Source organism: Lampetra planeri, chromosome 1, assembly GCF_965212315.1.
Source record: "Lampetra planeri chromosome 1, kcLamPlan1.2.h2, whole genome shotgun sequence".
In the NCBI taxonomy this organism is placed as follows: domain Eukaryota; kingdom Metazoa; phylum Chordata; class Hyperoartia; order Petromyzontiformes; family Petromyzontidae; genus Lampetra; species Lampetra planeri.
The window spans coordinates 11,723,482-11,738,388 of NC_136107.1; the positions used below are offsets into that span (position 1 = coordinate 11,723,482).

The 14,907-nt window shown below is 41.6% G+C and overlaps 1 long non-coding RNA gene across 1 annotated transcript; it reads left to right on the forward strand.

Annotated features, from left to right (window-relative positions):
* The first annotated feature begins 2,023 nt into the window (after window positions 1-2,023).
* LOC144717849 (uncharacterized) lies at window positions 2,024-6,680 on the forward strand. Its single transcript, XR_013585153.1, has 4 exons — window positions 2,024-2,125; window positions 3,081-3,243; window positions 3,653-3,691; window positions 4,012-6,680. It is a non-coding gene; the product is annotated as an uncharacterized LOC144717849 (long non-coding RNA).
* The last annotated feature ends 8,227 nt before the right edge of the window (window positions 6,681-14,907 follow it).

The window sequence follows — 14,907 nt, forward strand, 5'->3', positions numbered from 1 at the left end:
ACGATATAATCTATTGGTGGTCTGGTCCACTTCGTTCCTACCAGTATAAACAACTTATATTAAACAGGAAGCGCGATCCTAAAGTAATTTACAACCTTCGATTAGTCCTTTGTGCGATTCAAAGAATCGATTCCTGGCATGTTGGGGGTTTACATTTTGAATGATAGAGTTTCATTTTCATTGTTATTTTATTTTGTAATTTTTTCAGGAGTTTTTAATTACATTTTTGCCCCGGTCAACGCCGGATATTTCCCGTTCATAGCAGTTTATATCGACTTTAAGCAACTTATAGTAAACGGGAATCGTCCAAATCTAAAGGAATCTACAACTTTAGATTCCTTTGCGCGATTCAGAGAATCGATTCTTGGCGCGTCGGGTTTAAAAGTAATTACACAGTTGACCGACCCTATAATAGTAATTGCACACATTGTGGTGGGGGGGGGAGTGAAGAGGACGTGAAAATTTGATGAATTTACCTCAGAGTCGCGTGTTAATGCGTGCGCATATTTTTAACGGGAATTAAAAATGGCGTCCACCCGGCAGCGAATGCGTCGCTACCCGTTGCCAGGGGCAACCGCCGTCCAATGAAACTGTGTATGGTCCGGCGACACACAGACACACACACAGACAGACAGATTTGCGATTTTATATATATAGATACGTGGACTGTATGATTATAAATGTAAACCCCACAATACTCCAGGAGATGGCGTTCACTTATTACACATTGAAGCTACTTTAGGTTTCATCATGATATAAATACAGTATATACACAGCAATTTTTTTACTACAGTAAATGGATTAGCACATTTCAAAAGAAGCAGTTGATTCTGAAAATGATGTGGTTAAACACGTACATATACAATTACATTATTTAATTACTTAATAGTGAATGTATATTGAAAACAATTGAGACATTCAAACATAAGGGAAGGTATAATACACATCTTGAAGATATTTTAAGTCAACTAGACAGAACCACATATCCAATAGTTAGATGTTAATAACGTCGGGCAAATGGCACAGTGGCCTTATTTCCAGAATAAAAAAAAATCAAAGAAATAGGACCCAAATTAATTTAATTAGATGTGACATTTATTCCCGTTCCCAAAATGTAACTGCGCTAACATCTTGCACCCACCATGTACTCTGTTAATCTCTCTGACTATAACTCTTTACCGTTGCCTTTTGATTGTTATTTCAGCAGATGCTGTGGATAATAGTGAAACGATAAAACGTATGATCCAGTGGTTAAAATTTGTGTAATAATGTTACACAATTCAGTGTCAGTCTATCATCACTACATTTGTATACTAGGAATATATTGAGAACTACAATTGAATTTGCTTGCGTTACATGGTATTTGAAAACAAAATCCATTTTAAACCATAAAGTATATAAATGTATGCTACATGTTTTAACACAGTACACACATGTGCACTGCTAAATGTTAGGTTTTTGTTCATCATTGCTGTTATTTTGTTCTCGTTGTTGCACGTTTGGCAACGTACGAAAGAAGTTCAACATATATGCAAAAAATATATGCTAAGTCCTGTTTGTGTAAAAAAAGTGCATCTTTCACTTTCCACAGGCAAGCATGATTTTATTCTTTAAAATATAATCATGTAAAGCCTTTTGTCAATCCACTGCTGGATGAGACCTCCCAACACTGTCTGTAGCAGGGGTTGTCTGACCATTTATCACCATACTGGTCAGTGCAGACTGCTGAAAGGAGTGGTTATCACTCAACGCTGATGTTATCCATGGCTAGAATTTGGACTGAGGTGATTTGGGTTCATAGCACAGCGAGATAATGACTGCATCACCCAGAATAAAGAATGCAACATTACGAATACTGTATAGCACTATCGTTGATAAATTAAATTCTGCAATTCAAAATTTTGCATTGAACTATAACTCAAACTACTTTGTTGCATTTTCTAAACGGAATCCGTAAGCAGCAGGCTATTGCGTACTTGGCATGACTGCAGCAACAGTGCAGCTACGCAATCGATGGAATGTGATGAAATCTTAATTCTGATAAGGCTTCATCAGCATATAAGAACTTGCGACATCCATTTTGGGTTAAGTTGTCTGAGCAGGGGAAAACAGACAGAGGCCTCAAGTAAGTAAACTTTGTTAATGTATTACACGTGACAATTTTTTATCATTGTTTGTTATGTTTTACTACGTGATTTAGTGATTTGTCTTGTCAGAGTATAAAATATAGAAGAGCAATACCGAATATATTATGAAAACACTTGGGTTTTTCTCATTGAAAGCTTAGTTGAATGTTTTACATCGATGTGTGAAATTCCTATCTTCGTTTTTGCTCGCTTGTAAACAATATTGTAATTTGGATTTTGCAAGTATTTATAAAATAATGTTTTTGTTAACGCTTAAAAGCGCATTTTTGTGTTTTATTCTGAATTAAATATTTTCAGAAAGCCTTTCATATGTAACGCCAGAAATGTTGCTGTTTAAACATTTGTTCCATAAGCATTATGAAAATACTGCCAGCAACGATATTTTCACATGTATTGCATTGAAAGTGGCTTGATTTTTTACTGCTTTTGGGAAATAGTTTGCAATGTATTTCACAGTCATAGCTAAAATATGTGAACTTGGTTCCATCATTTGTCAAACCGCTGCTGGATGAAAGCCTCGTCCACATGCTGTCAGTCATGGAGGATGTCTGATCATAGTTCAACACGCTGATCAGTGCTGTGTGTAGGTGAAAGGGGCAGCGAGGACAGGTTGACATATCAATGACAACTGGTGTCAGGTGGTATCGAATTGAACTCAGGTAGTCAGGTTCACAGCACAAATGTGCGAGCAAATGTGCGAACCACTGCGCCATCACTCCCCCCTGAAAATATTTGTGTGAGTGCTTAATATTAGCAATCATGTATTCACACCTTTATAGATTCCCCTCATTAATCAACAGCTTGAATACAACGTGTGTTGCGCTAAGTGTAGTGAAACCAGTGATTCTTGTTTTAATGCGTTAAACATATCGGCTGATGGGTATTTTACAGACTGACCTTAAGTTTAATGCATAGTATTGTGCCCATTCGCAGTAAGACTCAACCGCTGCATCCAACTGAAACGTATGAGCCAACACCACGCTGCCGTCCACCATGGAGGTCACGCTTTCAATGTTGTCCAACGTGACACCTACCGGGAATCCTACTAGCAGCCACAACACTACAAAATTCCCTTTTCAGGTTTCTCAACATGCAGGTGAACAGTGCTGTAGTGCCAGGATTAAGATGTATGTATGTATGCTGAACTTCTTTCGCACCGCATTTCGTAATGCAAATAGATATTTTTTGGTGTAAGCGGAGGTGATGGAAATGCATCCAGTGAATGTAAATTTAACTTCTAGTTGTATGTGTTTTGTTCATCAAGTATATAACTAAATAATCCATTGTGAATTGCAAGCTAACAGCAGATACATTAATACAATTAAAGGCTATTTATTCCTCAAAGTAATTGGACAAGGATTTTTTGTAATGATGAAATCATTAATCTGTAGTGTTGCTTGCAAGATTTAACAAAAATTAGTTGAATATGAATGTCTAACACCACTCACGACCTTAAAGCGTTTTTGCATTTGATCACATAAGCATCCTTCATTTCTGTTTTTCAGCAACAGAAGCGGATCACATGAACAACGTTATTCTTGCGTGTAAGGAAAACATGATATTTTCGACAAAATGTACACTCACAAGTTACTCATCTGCCGATTTTATTTATGAAATTCTACAATTGTATTTTGAGTGTGCACTTTATTTACAATCCATTGACACATTCACCACGTTAAATTGTAGTGTTGTTCTTATAGTTTTTGTATAAAGTTCATTCTGCAGTAAAATCTGACATTGGAATTCTCATCAATAGCAGGGGTCTGGCACTGTACTGTATTTTGAAATCTGATAATGTGCATGCCGAGTGGAAAATAATGCAATGAGTTGGTTTTTTTTGGTGTCTTTTATTTTTCCATTGCAGGCTTTGTCGCATTTATTCTGGTCCTTATTCTGCTCGTGGTCATCATCGTCACACCATTAGTGCGCCACAAGGGTAGCTACAAACCCCAGGATGAGGACACCGTGGAAGAACCAGAAACGTTCACGATGCAGGAGCCCGACAATGAATTCAGTGAGCTCTAACACACAAATAAGGGAGAGGAAACCTTTTAAGTCAGCGATGAAGAAAAATATTCTGCTACCTATGCTGGAGGGTTACACTACACTCAGACTGTGTTGACCTCCAGTACCATTGTTATTTTGAAAAGTGTAAACCTTGCAAAGTTTGTATAGTCAAATTCACACTAGATAGATTAAGATGACACTTAGCATTGTTTAACTTTATTTTTGTTTCTTCAAGTTTTCAGTTATGGCTCACCTATCTTGTCAAATATTTTTGGCACCAAGTAAATTTGGGGATTTTTAGCAGATGATAAATATGAATTGATGGAGGACTCGCTTGTGACAAGTTTGTCACCAGAAAGTACACTGTGGACATGCTGCATCTAACCGCTGCATCCTGGTGAAACAGTCTGCATAATGAACTCATAGACTAGTTAATATCAAATTATAGCTACTGTGACAACTGGGGGACACATTTGCAAGCATTTACCTAATGACCCATGTAATTGAGGTTTAATTATAATAAACAATGAGCTAGCACACATCCGCTACTCATGGGGTAACAGATTTAATCCCAAAAAGTAAAGTCAATGTAGCTTCTAACTAAAATGATGAATAATTAGATTTTGTTTAAAGCACGAAGGGAAATTCTACATTTCTATACCAGGGGTATCTTCCCATATAACAACCACTGTTGATGTGCCGTGAAGTAGTTCTTATTTGATCAACTCTGGAAGGATAAAGGGTTGAGGCAGTCCCTGACTGGAATATGAACTCATAACCTTCAAGGCTGTGAGCTCTCACTACTGGGCCATTCGAGCAGACAGGATACGAATCAGCTGGTGCCTAATTGTAGACATATGCAATAGGTTACATTTTACTATAGAGCCATACAATTTACTGAAAACCATCATAGGGGCTGCCTGAGGAACACAAAGGCTAATCAAATTATACCATTTGACTAATATTCTTGGGTCTTTCGGTAAAGTTACATAGAAACAGTGAGGGAAAAAAGTATTTGATCCCCTGCTGATTTTGTACGTTTGCTCACTGACAAAGAAATGATCAGTCTATAAATTTAATGGTAGGTTTATTTGAACAGTGAGAGACAGAATAACAACAAAATCCAGAAAAACGCATGTCAAAAATGTTATAAATTGATTGGCATTTAAATGAGGGAAATAAGTACTTGACCCCCTCTCAATCAAAAAGATTTCTGGCTCCCAGGTGTCTTTTATACAGGTAACGAGCTGAGATTAGGAGCACACTCTTAAAGGGAGTGCTCCTAATCTCAGCTTGTTACCTGTATAAAAGACACCTGTTCACAGAAGCAATCAATCAATCAGATTCCAAACTCTCCACCATGGCCAGGACCAAAGAGCTCTCCAAGGATCTCAGGGACAAGATTGTAGACCTACACAAGGCTGGAATGGGCTACAAGACCATCGCCAATCAGCTTGGTGAGAAGGTGACAACAGTTGGTGTGATTATTCGCAATTGGAAGAAACACAAAAGAACTGTCAATCTCCCTTGGCCTGGGGCTCCATGCAAGATCTCACCTCGTGGAGTTGCAATGGTCATGAGAATGGTGAGGAATCAGCCCAGAACTACACGGGGGGATCTTGTCAGTGATCTTAAGGCAGCTGGGACCATAGTCACCAAGAAAACAGTTGGTAACACCCTACGCCGTGAAGGACTGAAATCCTGCAGCGCCCGCGAGGTCCCCCTGCTCAAGAAAGCACATATACATGCCCGTCTGAAGTTGCCAATGAACATCTGAATGATTCAGAGGACAACTGGGTGAAAGTCTTGTGGTCAGATGAGACCAAAATGGAGCTCTTTGGCATCAACTAAACTCGTCGTGTTTGGAGGAGGAGGAGGAATGCTGCCTATGACCTCAAGAACACCATCCCCACCGTGGAACATGGAGGTGGAAACATTATGCTTTGCGGTGTTTTTCTGTTAAGGGGACAGGACAACTTCATCGCATCAAAGGGACGATGGACGGGGCCATGTACCGTTAAATCTTGGGTGAGAACCTCCTTACCTCAGCCAGGGCATTGAAAATGGGTCGTGGATGGGTATTCCAACATGACAATGACCCAAAACACACAGCCAAGGCAACAAAGTAGTGGCTCAAGAAGAAGCACATGAAGGTCCTGGAGTGGCCTAGCCAGTCACCAGACCTTAATCCCATATAAAATATGTGGAGGAGGCTGAAGGTTCGAGTTGCCAAACGTCAGCCTCGAAACCTTAATGACTTGGAGAAGATATGCAAAGAGGAGTGGGACAAAATCCCTCCTGAGATGTGTGCAAACCTGGTGGCCAACTACAAGAAACGTCTGACCTCTGTGATTGCCAAAAAGGGTTTTGCCACCAAGTACTAAGTCATGTTTTGCAGAGGGGTCAAATACTTATTTCCCTCATTAAAATGCAAATCAATTTATAACATTTTTGACATGCGTTTTTCTGGATTTTGTTGTTGCTATTCTGTCTCTCACTGTTCAAATAAACCTACCATTAAAATTATAGACTGATCATTTCTTTGTCAGTGGGCAAACGTACAAAATCAGCAGGGGATCAAATACTTTTTTCCCTCACTGTATAGGCCTTTTTCCAAAATTGATATTAAGTATAATTCTACCAATATTTATATTTTTTCATAATAATCCATCGGGGTGTAGCATGGGGTACAAAAAAGGGTGTAACAAAACACCCTCACCCGCTGCCCTCACAAACCATACAAGAAGGCAGCTAGAGATAAGCCATAACATGTAATAAAACCCCAACCGTGAAGGAAGGAGCCAGGCCTTGATGAAACAACTTATCACTCCAATAAAATTAGAACAAACACACACATACCCAAAACAGCGGGGACCACAAATCTCCCCGGACGAGGGCAACTGTTTTTTATTGTTTTCTCTTTCGTTTCTTTTAATACAATGGTAAAAGTTCGGAACTTAGCGACAAGGATAAGTCGACATCATAGTCTGCCAACACACTCACCCAGATTAAAAACCAGACTGCAGTCCACATTGGTGGCCTTGCATTATTACTTACCTTATTTTACTCTCATTCACCTCACATTGTTTCTTATTGTATCTTGCTATCTACGTGACTCTACCAAAAGAACCAAGGAATATGAATTCCAGCAGTCAAGAAAGCTTAAGTGAAAACTTAGTTATATCTCCAACCTCAGGATATCAAAATATAACTCGAGTATAAACAGCACAGATCCCTGGATACAGACGGGGAACAAAGGTTAATAAAACCCTAGTAATATACGTGGTAATAACGATGGTAAATCACACATCTTGGGAAACATAAACCAAATTATAATTATGAAGTATTAAACCGAGGGTCATCCAGAAGAGATACAAGGCGAAATAGGTCAATCACACATGACCAAGATAAAATGTATTCCATAGAGAGAGCCTCCCAACCGCTTTTTTCTTCCACAAGAGATAGACAAAAATGTAACACCCAGCCACGAGGGAAGAGGGGGGGGGAGAATACAACCGGGCAAAAGGAACACCTTCCCTGCTTCCAGATTAATTATTACAGAAGTTGAAAAACTAGGAAAACACCTAAGGGCAATTTGGAGCATCTGTTTTCCACTGATGAAAAGGTGGCTTGAGGAGGGAGACAGGAACCAGGCTTTTAGGGTGAGACTTAACAGATTGCTTAATAAATCAGAACATACACATACACACACATACACCGGACGAACAACTGCCCCCACAGCAAAAAGCGAAATCAAAGGGATTCCGGTCCTTTGTGAGAAGGCGAGCCAGGGTAGAGAATTTCCCATATAAACAGAGACACGACACACACATTCAGTACTGCGAGCGGCAGGCTCCGGGAATCTGCCCCCGTGACAGGCACATCAGGAGGGAGCTGCATCAGCAGAAGCCATGAGTCTACGAAGTCAACGCAAAGAGTTGAGTCTTGCTGCGGCAAAGCTCCGGGGCTGGGCCCTGCAATCGACCAAGGATGGCGAGGCTTGCCGAGTAGCGATGTGTCACCGAGTACGAGTTCGGCGCTGACAGACGAAGTATCGCTCAAAGTTTATTCTACATTGAGTGCCAACTCCCACCCAGCAGTGGCACGATCTAGGGGAGAGCAAGAGAGAAAGAGAAAGGGTGACGAGCAACGACAAAAAATCAACCTGGAGAAAGGGCGGAAAGCGCCAAGCATCGACCAAGCGAGCATTGCAGAGGACCAGCCGCAGCGGACGAGCTGCGAGCACAATCGTGCACTGCCATAGAGCACGGAGCAGGAGAGAGCGCACAACCAGCACAACCAGCTCCACCGAGCAAGGGTGTCTGCCACCAGCGAACGAGCTGCGAGCGAATCGTGCACCGCCAGAGAGCACCGAGCAAAAGTGCCAGCCCCAGCGACCTGCGGACGAGTGGCGAGCGTGATAGAGCACCTTCAAAGACAAGCGTCGTGCCGACTCGGCTCATCTAGCAGTGGACAAGCAGCTGCAGCTGACGCGGAGAGCGAGAGCGACGTGTGTATGACACGCCCACACACACACCACTCATCGCACAGGGAACACATTTTTGGTACAAAACAGGACCCTGCGGGGTGGGCTGGTAGGAACGAATAACCAAAGAATATAAACATAATGTATTATTACACTTGTTTAGCCAGGAAAGCCCCACTGAGTGAAAAGGTTTTTGTAGGGTCCTGCCAAGTGTTTGCAGTAGGGGGCGATGTTGCTACACCTAATCGGACCATACGAAGGGAGAGATTGAGGCCTAGTTCTAGGCTTTAGGCCTAGCTGTAGGCTTTAGGGCGCTGTGAGTTATTTTTTAATTAAAATGTTTTAATTATTTATGTAAAAGCTTTAAATTTAAATGTTTCTATTTAAAAACATGAGGGAATGTTACATTGTTAAACATTAACTCCCTTTCACACATGCGGGAGTACGATACGAAGGGAGAGTTTCAGGCCTAGTTCTAGGCTTTAGGCCTAGCTGTAGGCTTTAGGGCGCCGTGAGTTAATTTTTAATTGAAATGTTTTAATTATTAATGTTACAGCTTTAAATGTAAATGTTTCTATTGAAAAACATGAGGGAATGTAACATTGTTAAACATTAACTCCCTTTCACACACGCGGGGGTAGGATATGAAGGGAGAGTTTCAGGCCTAGTTCTAGGCTTTAGGCCTAGCTGTAGGCTTTAGGGCGCTGTGAGTAAAATTTGAATTTCAAAGTTTTAATTAAAAGCTATCTCAGGGAATTATAAGGGAATGTTACACTTGTTTAGCCAGGAAAGCCTCATTAATTTAAATGTTTTAATTAAAAGCTATCTCAGGGAATTATAATGGAATGTTACACTTGTTTAGCCAGGAAAGCCTCACTGAGTCTAAAGGTTTTTGTAGGGTCATGCCAAGTGTTTGCAGTAGGGGGCGACAAGTGTTTGCAGTAGGGGGCGATGTTGCTACACGGTCGGACGGACGGTCGGACGGACGGAATAATCTATTGGTGGCTGGTCCACTTTGTTCCTACCAGTAAAACGCCCAACCTCGACGTCTGCTTAACGCAAAGAGTTGAGCAAGGAGACAATCCACCCACACACACATAACGCACATATCGGGACTAATAAGAGTACTCCAAAGTTATCTCTGTGTTTCAAAAAGGGTGGCCATCCTAAGGTGATGCGTCAACTATTAGCTGATCATGAAACATTACTGCTCATTGAGTTACGTGGATATGGTCGTTTAGAAGTATTTAGTCATTCTTTTTGTTAATTGCATAACTGTACCAATGAATTAATTGATTAAACTAAACAATTAGAAACCTACGTTACTTATATACACACTCTTTTGATCACATAATCTTGCCCGCAAATTTATTGAAGCCTTAGCCAATTGATAACCATTTGCTAGACAGACAGGCACACTGCCGCTCACCATTGTTCCAGGACATTTCGTTAATTGCATAATCTTACCAATTAATTCATTGAGGTCTTCTTTTTCTTTCGGGACATGTTTCTTTATTGCGTTTTGCATGAATATTGTCACATTCATTTTTAAGGACTTTCCCCATCGCCGTGTATGCTCGCTTTACTCTGAGGAACTAACCGATTGTTCTGTTACCCAGTTTAACAAACGTGATCATTGAGGGTTAAAATGTGCGGAGCAATGAGGAGGACATCTCCAGGAGTACTGTGTTGACATTCCAAGCATAAGAGTTCGCATATTAGAGTGTTATGTTTCAGAAGTGTCTGAGTGGTGCTTTCCTAAGTTCATGCATAATAATCTTGATTATGAGAACTGTATCCCGCGAAGAGATCTGAATTTGGAGACCTGACATAAAAACACTAAGACATTATCAGTCAAAGTTAAAGCGAGAATCATTGTATTATCCCGATTGATAATACCACCCTAGACAACGAAGCCGAGCTTAATCAGCATACTTACATCACACGTGCATAACTTCATACCATTCATTGTATTATCCCGATTGATAATACAACCCTAGACGAGGCAGAGCCTAATTATCATAATTGCATACATTAGCACAATTACATACACTGGCATAACTTAATATAATAATCAAAAATTTGCATAATTTCTGATAATTACACATCTTTTAAATTTGCATTATTTTTTTTTTTCAAGACCCGATATATACAACAGTAAACATCTGAAATTCAAACTACGGCATGCACACACACACACTACGCATCAGGTTAACAAGTGCAAAAACTGGTAATTCAATATTTGGAAACGTCAATATGTATGCTGCTGTGCAACCCATCACACTTTTGTGGACAACAGTGTGACTACACAACATGAGATGTTGTCATGCCGCCGCCACGAAGCCGTTCAGCAGGCGCCCCATCTAAGACCTCGCCATCACCAAGCGACGGAGCCGACCCCGCGTCCCCCTCACCTCACCTCACACGAACACACCCGTACGCATTCCCCCCCCCCCCCCCCCCATAGAGCTCCGTGGGGAGGTCACCTGGCCGACCGGTTTTTATCCGAGAAGCCCTTATCGGGATTAAACTTTCACGGTTTCCGGCGACCAGGGAATTGGACGACCTCCCCCGACGCTACTTTGCACCGCGGCGCTGCGACCGGCCTTAAGGTTGCAAGGTCGCAGCGAGGGGCCACTCGGCCACCGCGGGGGAAACGCATCTCACACACCCCGCACACGCAAGTATCGACGGGGCAGGCAGAGGGAATAAGCATTGTGATGGAGGAGCATCATTAGAAAACACGCAGGCACCATTGTTAGGGGAGTTAAAGGATAAGGCTGTTAGTATGAGTAATCGGGAGAGCGGGGTCACGCGGGGAGCCGTGCACAAATTCCCACGGCGCACCTTTGTGACGGACGCCGCCGCATAAACTGCGATAATGGGGGGGGGGGGCCTGCGTGAGAAAGGGATTGAATGGAATTTGCGCCGCGCAGGTTGAGCATTAATTAGCATATCAAAAGCGGATTGATTGGAATTTGCGCCGCGCAGGTTGAGCATTAAGTAGCATATCAAAAGCGCCCGGAACGGCGGTGCGCATGCGAGAGGGTCGCGAGCCTATTGTCCAGAGTCGCATTCCCTTTGAGGTAGGGAGGATAAATGGGGAGCGCAAAGGGGAAATCGCTCTCTTGCTCCGAGAAGCCAACGTCCAGGACTGCCCCAGCTCTGCCCTCCGGATGTCCGTGCGACGTGTCGAGGCGAGCAGCGAGGAAAACCCACGGAACGTCGAGTGCCTCAAACCGTGAGTAAGGAGGTAAAAGTGTTTCGTGAACGATAAATAGGGAATAGGTTCCGGGTTAGTAGAGTAGGCAGCCTCGTCGATTCATACTGACTCAACAACCAGTCCCACGTAGCAGACAATAAATCATTAATAGCTGATCGTGGCCTCGTGTGATCTCGTGTTATAAGTGTGAACGCGTGTGGTACTGTGTATGCGTAAGCTCGCGGCGTGCGTAATCAGCGTACCCCAGGTGCGCGATCATAACGTGAGCGGCGAGCGCGGCGCAGAGCGGCGCAAGAGTGGGTATCGCGTGTGGAGCTGTATGTGTGTGTGCGCGCACGTTCACGACGTGTATAATACAGGTGCGCGATCCTAGCGTGAGTGGTCAGGGTTGAGTGAGTGCCACGCAGAGCTGTGTGTGGGTGTGCGCGTACGTAATTAACCATGCCTACTACGCGGACCCGCGGGGGAGGGGAATCCTGGAGCGACGGCTCTCACCCCATGGGTGAAGAACGCAGCAGCGGTTCGCCTAGCAGCGAGGGGGCGAGTAATGAGGTTAACCCGGCCGTTAGGGGTACCGAGGGAGGGATCTCGGGGGCTAGCGACCCTCACAATGTTAAATCTCTGAAGTGAAACTGCCTAATATTTGAATTGAGTTGTCTATACCTTGCCCAATACCTGCAAGTAAAACATTCAAAGTTCCCGACATGTCTGATAAAAGTGGCTCATTCCATGGATATGATGCAATTGTGTTTTAACAAGAGGTGTTGAACATGTTATACACCCTCAGGAAGGAGGGGCCAATCAATATATGGATGAGACTCTAAAAATATCCATATAGGTCCTCCTTTAATGCTTGCGAGATATTTTCATCTCATCCCATGTGGATATATGCCTGTTTCCAATTTAAACGTGTTAATTTCACCTTGCAAAGGCATTAATAATATCTTGAGATGATTAAATGTTTCGATAATGAAAATCCAAATGATATATGTAATCTAAATAGGACACCTACCATATTAAACATGTGATAAAACAATTGGCAAACAAATTTTGAGAAATTAGCATGATAAATTCTGAATACATTTACACATACATTCTACATGCAAATTGCCTTAACTTTACTGGTGACCCAACGGGATGTGGTCACTGGTAGTGATGGCCACACCAGCAGGACACTGAACTCTGCTTCGACTACCCACTTACAAGCACCAGAGCCTCCGCAGTGATGAACTCCAATGTGTCACAATCAGCACAAGTTAATCCAGTTCACACACATGTGAATATTGCTTCAGTGAGTGCAATTGCACGCGGTTCTCGAAGCATCTTCGAAACAAATTATGTTGATGCAAACATGCTTTTCAGATGATGCATGGTAAATCCTGTCATTTTAATTATTCATGAGCACCCATTAAACGACTGCGTATGCATTTTTCATTTAAACATGTCTGTTTAAATGTAATCGTGTATACTCAACAAAAGTGCAACAACCACACCTCTTGTGCCGTCCAACATTTAATTATGAAAATGGATGACTAAAAGTCAGGAGCAGATAGCAGATTTAAGTACATAACTTATCTTAAAGCAATTGAACAATTCTACTTAATAAAAAGCAAATATTTAAGGCTATACCAACGAAGATCCTGAGTCATGGGTCCAGTTATTTTAGTGATCGCAATGTTTTTGGAAAGTATTGTTTTATTGTTCGATTAGTTGCAATTAAAACCCTGAATCTGCAGTTGCTGATATTAACGATAAGAAACCATGTAAAAAAAAATATAACCAGACCCAAGACTTCGTTAAAATGGCAATTTTTCTCACCCATATTTTCGACAAAATCTGTATTCACCATGAATATCTGATCTGTGTTCACCATGAATAGCTGCTGCTTGTGCAGTAATATTACAGGAAGAGGTGAGGTGAATGGTGAAAATAAACCTAATTTTTGCATAACACAAATCTTACTTCATATATTGAATGCAATGGATGTAAAAATAGATTGGCATAAATCAGATTAGGTTGGTGTGTGATTAAAAATAAATCGTGATCAAACACACAAAACAAGTTATTCTACAACCTTTCGTAGCTAAAATATTATTTTGATTGTATGAACCTTGTTATGACCTATTTGAGATTAAAATATATACTTTATTTGCAAATTAAATGGATCCTCGAACGTAACACTTTTATGTTCCACATTACAAACTATCATTTTGTGGATACAGATCATCTACAACTTCCAATGGTGATGATGGCATCTTATAGAGGAAAATCTGTTTCCTGGTATTGGTACAACAGGAGCAAAATGTCTGATTTTTAATTGAGGCCTTCAAGTGATACACTTATATGAAGCACGTGAAAATGTTTTCATGTTCTGGTGGATCTGTGATTATCTGTGAAATGCAAAAACAAGGTGTGCAATGTCTGATGAACAAATATTGTTAATTTATTACTAGATAACATTATAATAACAAAATGCATTTGGGGACATTTCAGAAATTACAGTAAACATTTGCTCAAAATCTCATGAGAAAAGCACAATAGCACTTCATTTTAATACACAGTTAATATCCTTAGCAAAGGGAAAATAATTCCACGGAGAGGGAGGTGCAGAGTGCAGAGTGTCAAGAGAGAAGGGAAACTGCATGTGGTTGAGGGGGTGACACGAAAGCCATCATAGGGACAATACAGTTGGTGGAAGGGGAGAAGTTGAATGAGAGTCAGTACAGTACTCTGGTTCTTTCGGTAAAGTCACGTAGGTAAAAATAAAATAAAAAATAACTAAATCACGACGTTTCGAAGGCAACACAAGCTTTCGTCATCAGGTGGGACAACCACAGCAATTTTTTTTTACTGTAGTGGGCAGAGAGAGCTGTATGTGACAAGTGATTATTTCGGGTAAGAGCCAGGGAGGAGGGATGCAGGGGGGGCGGGGGGTGCCGTATCGAGTCGGGGGTGGGGGTTCAGCTGTTATTTACTGTAGCCCCGAGGCAATTAGGATATTATCATATTAATAACATCCTCTCTCTGCCCACTACAGTAAAAAA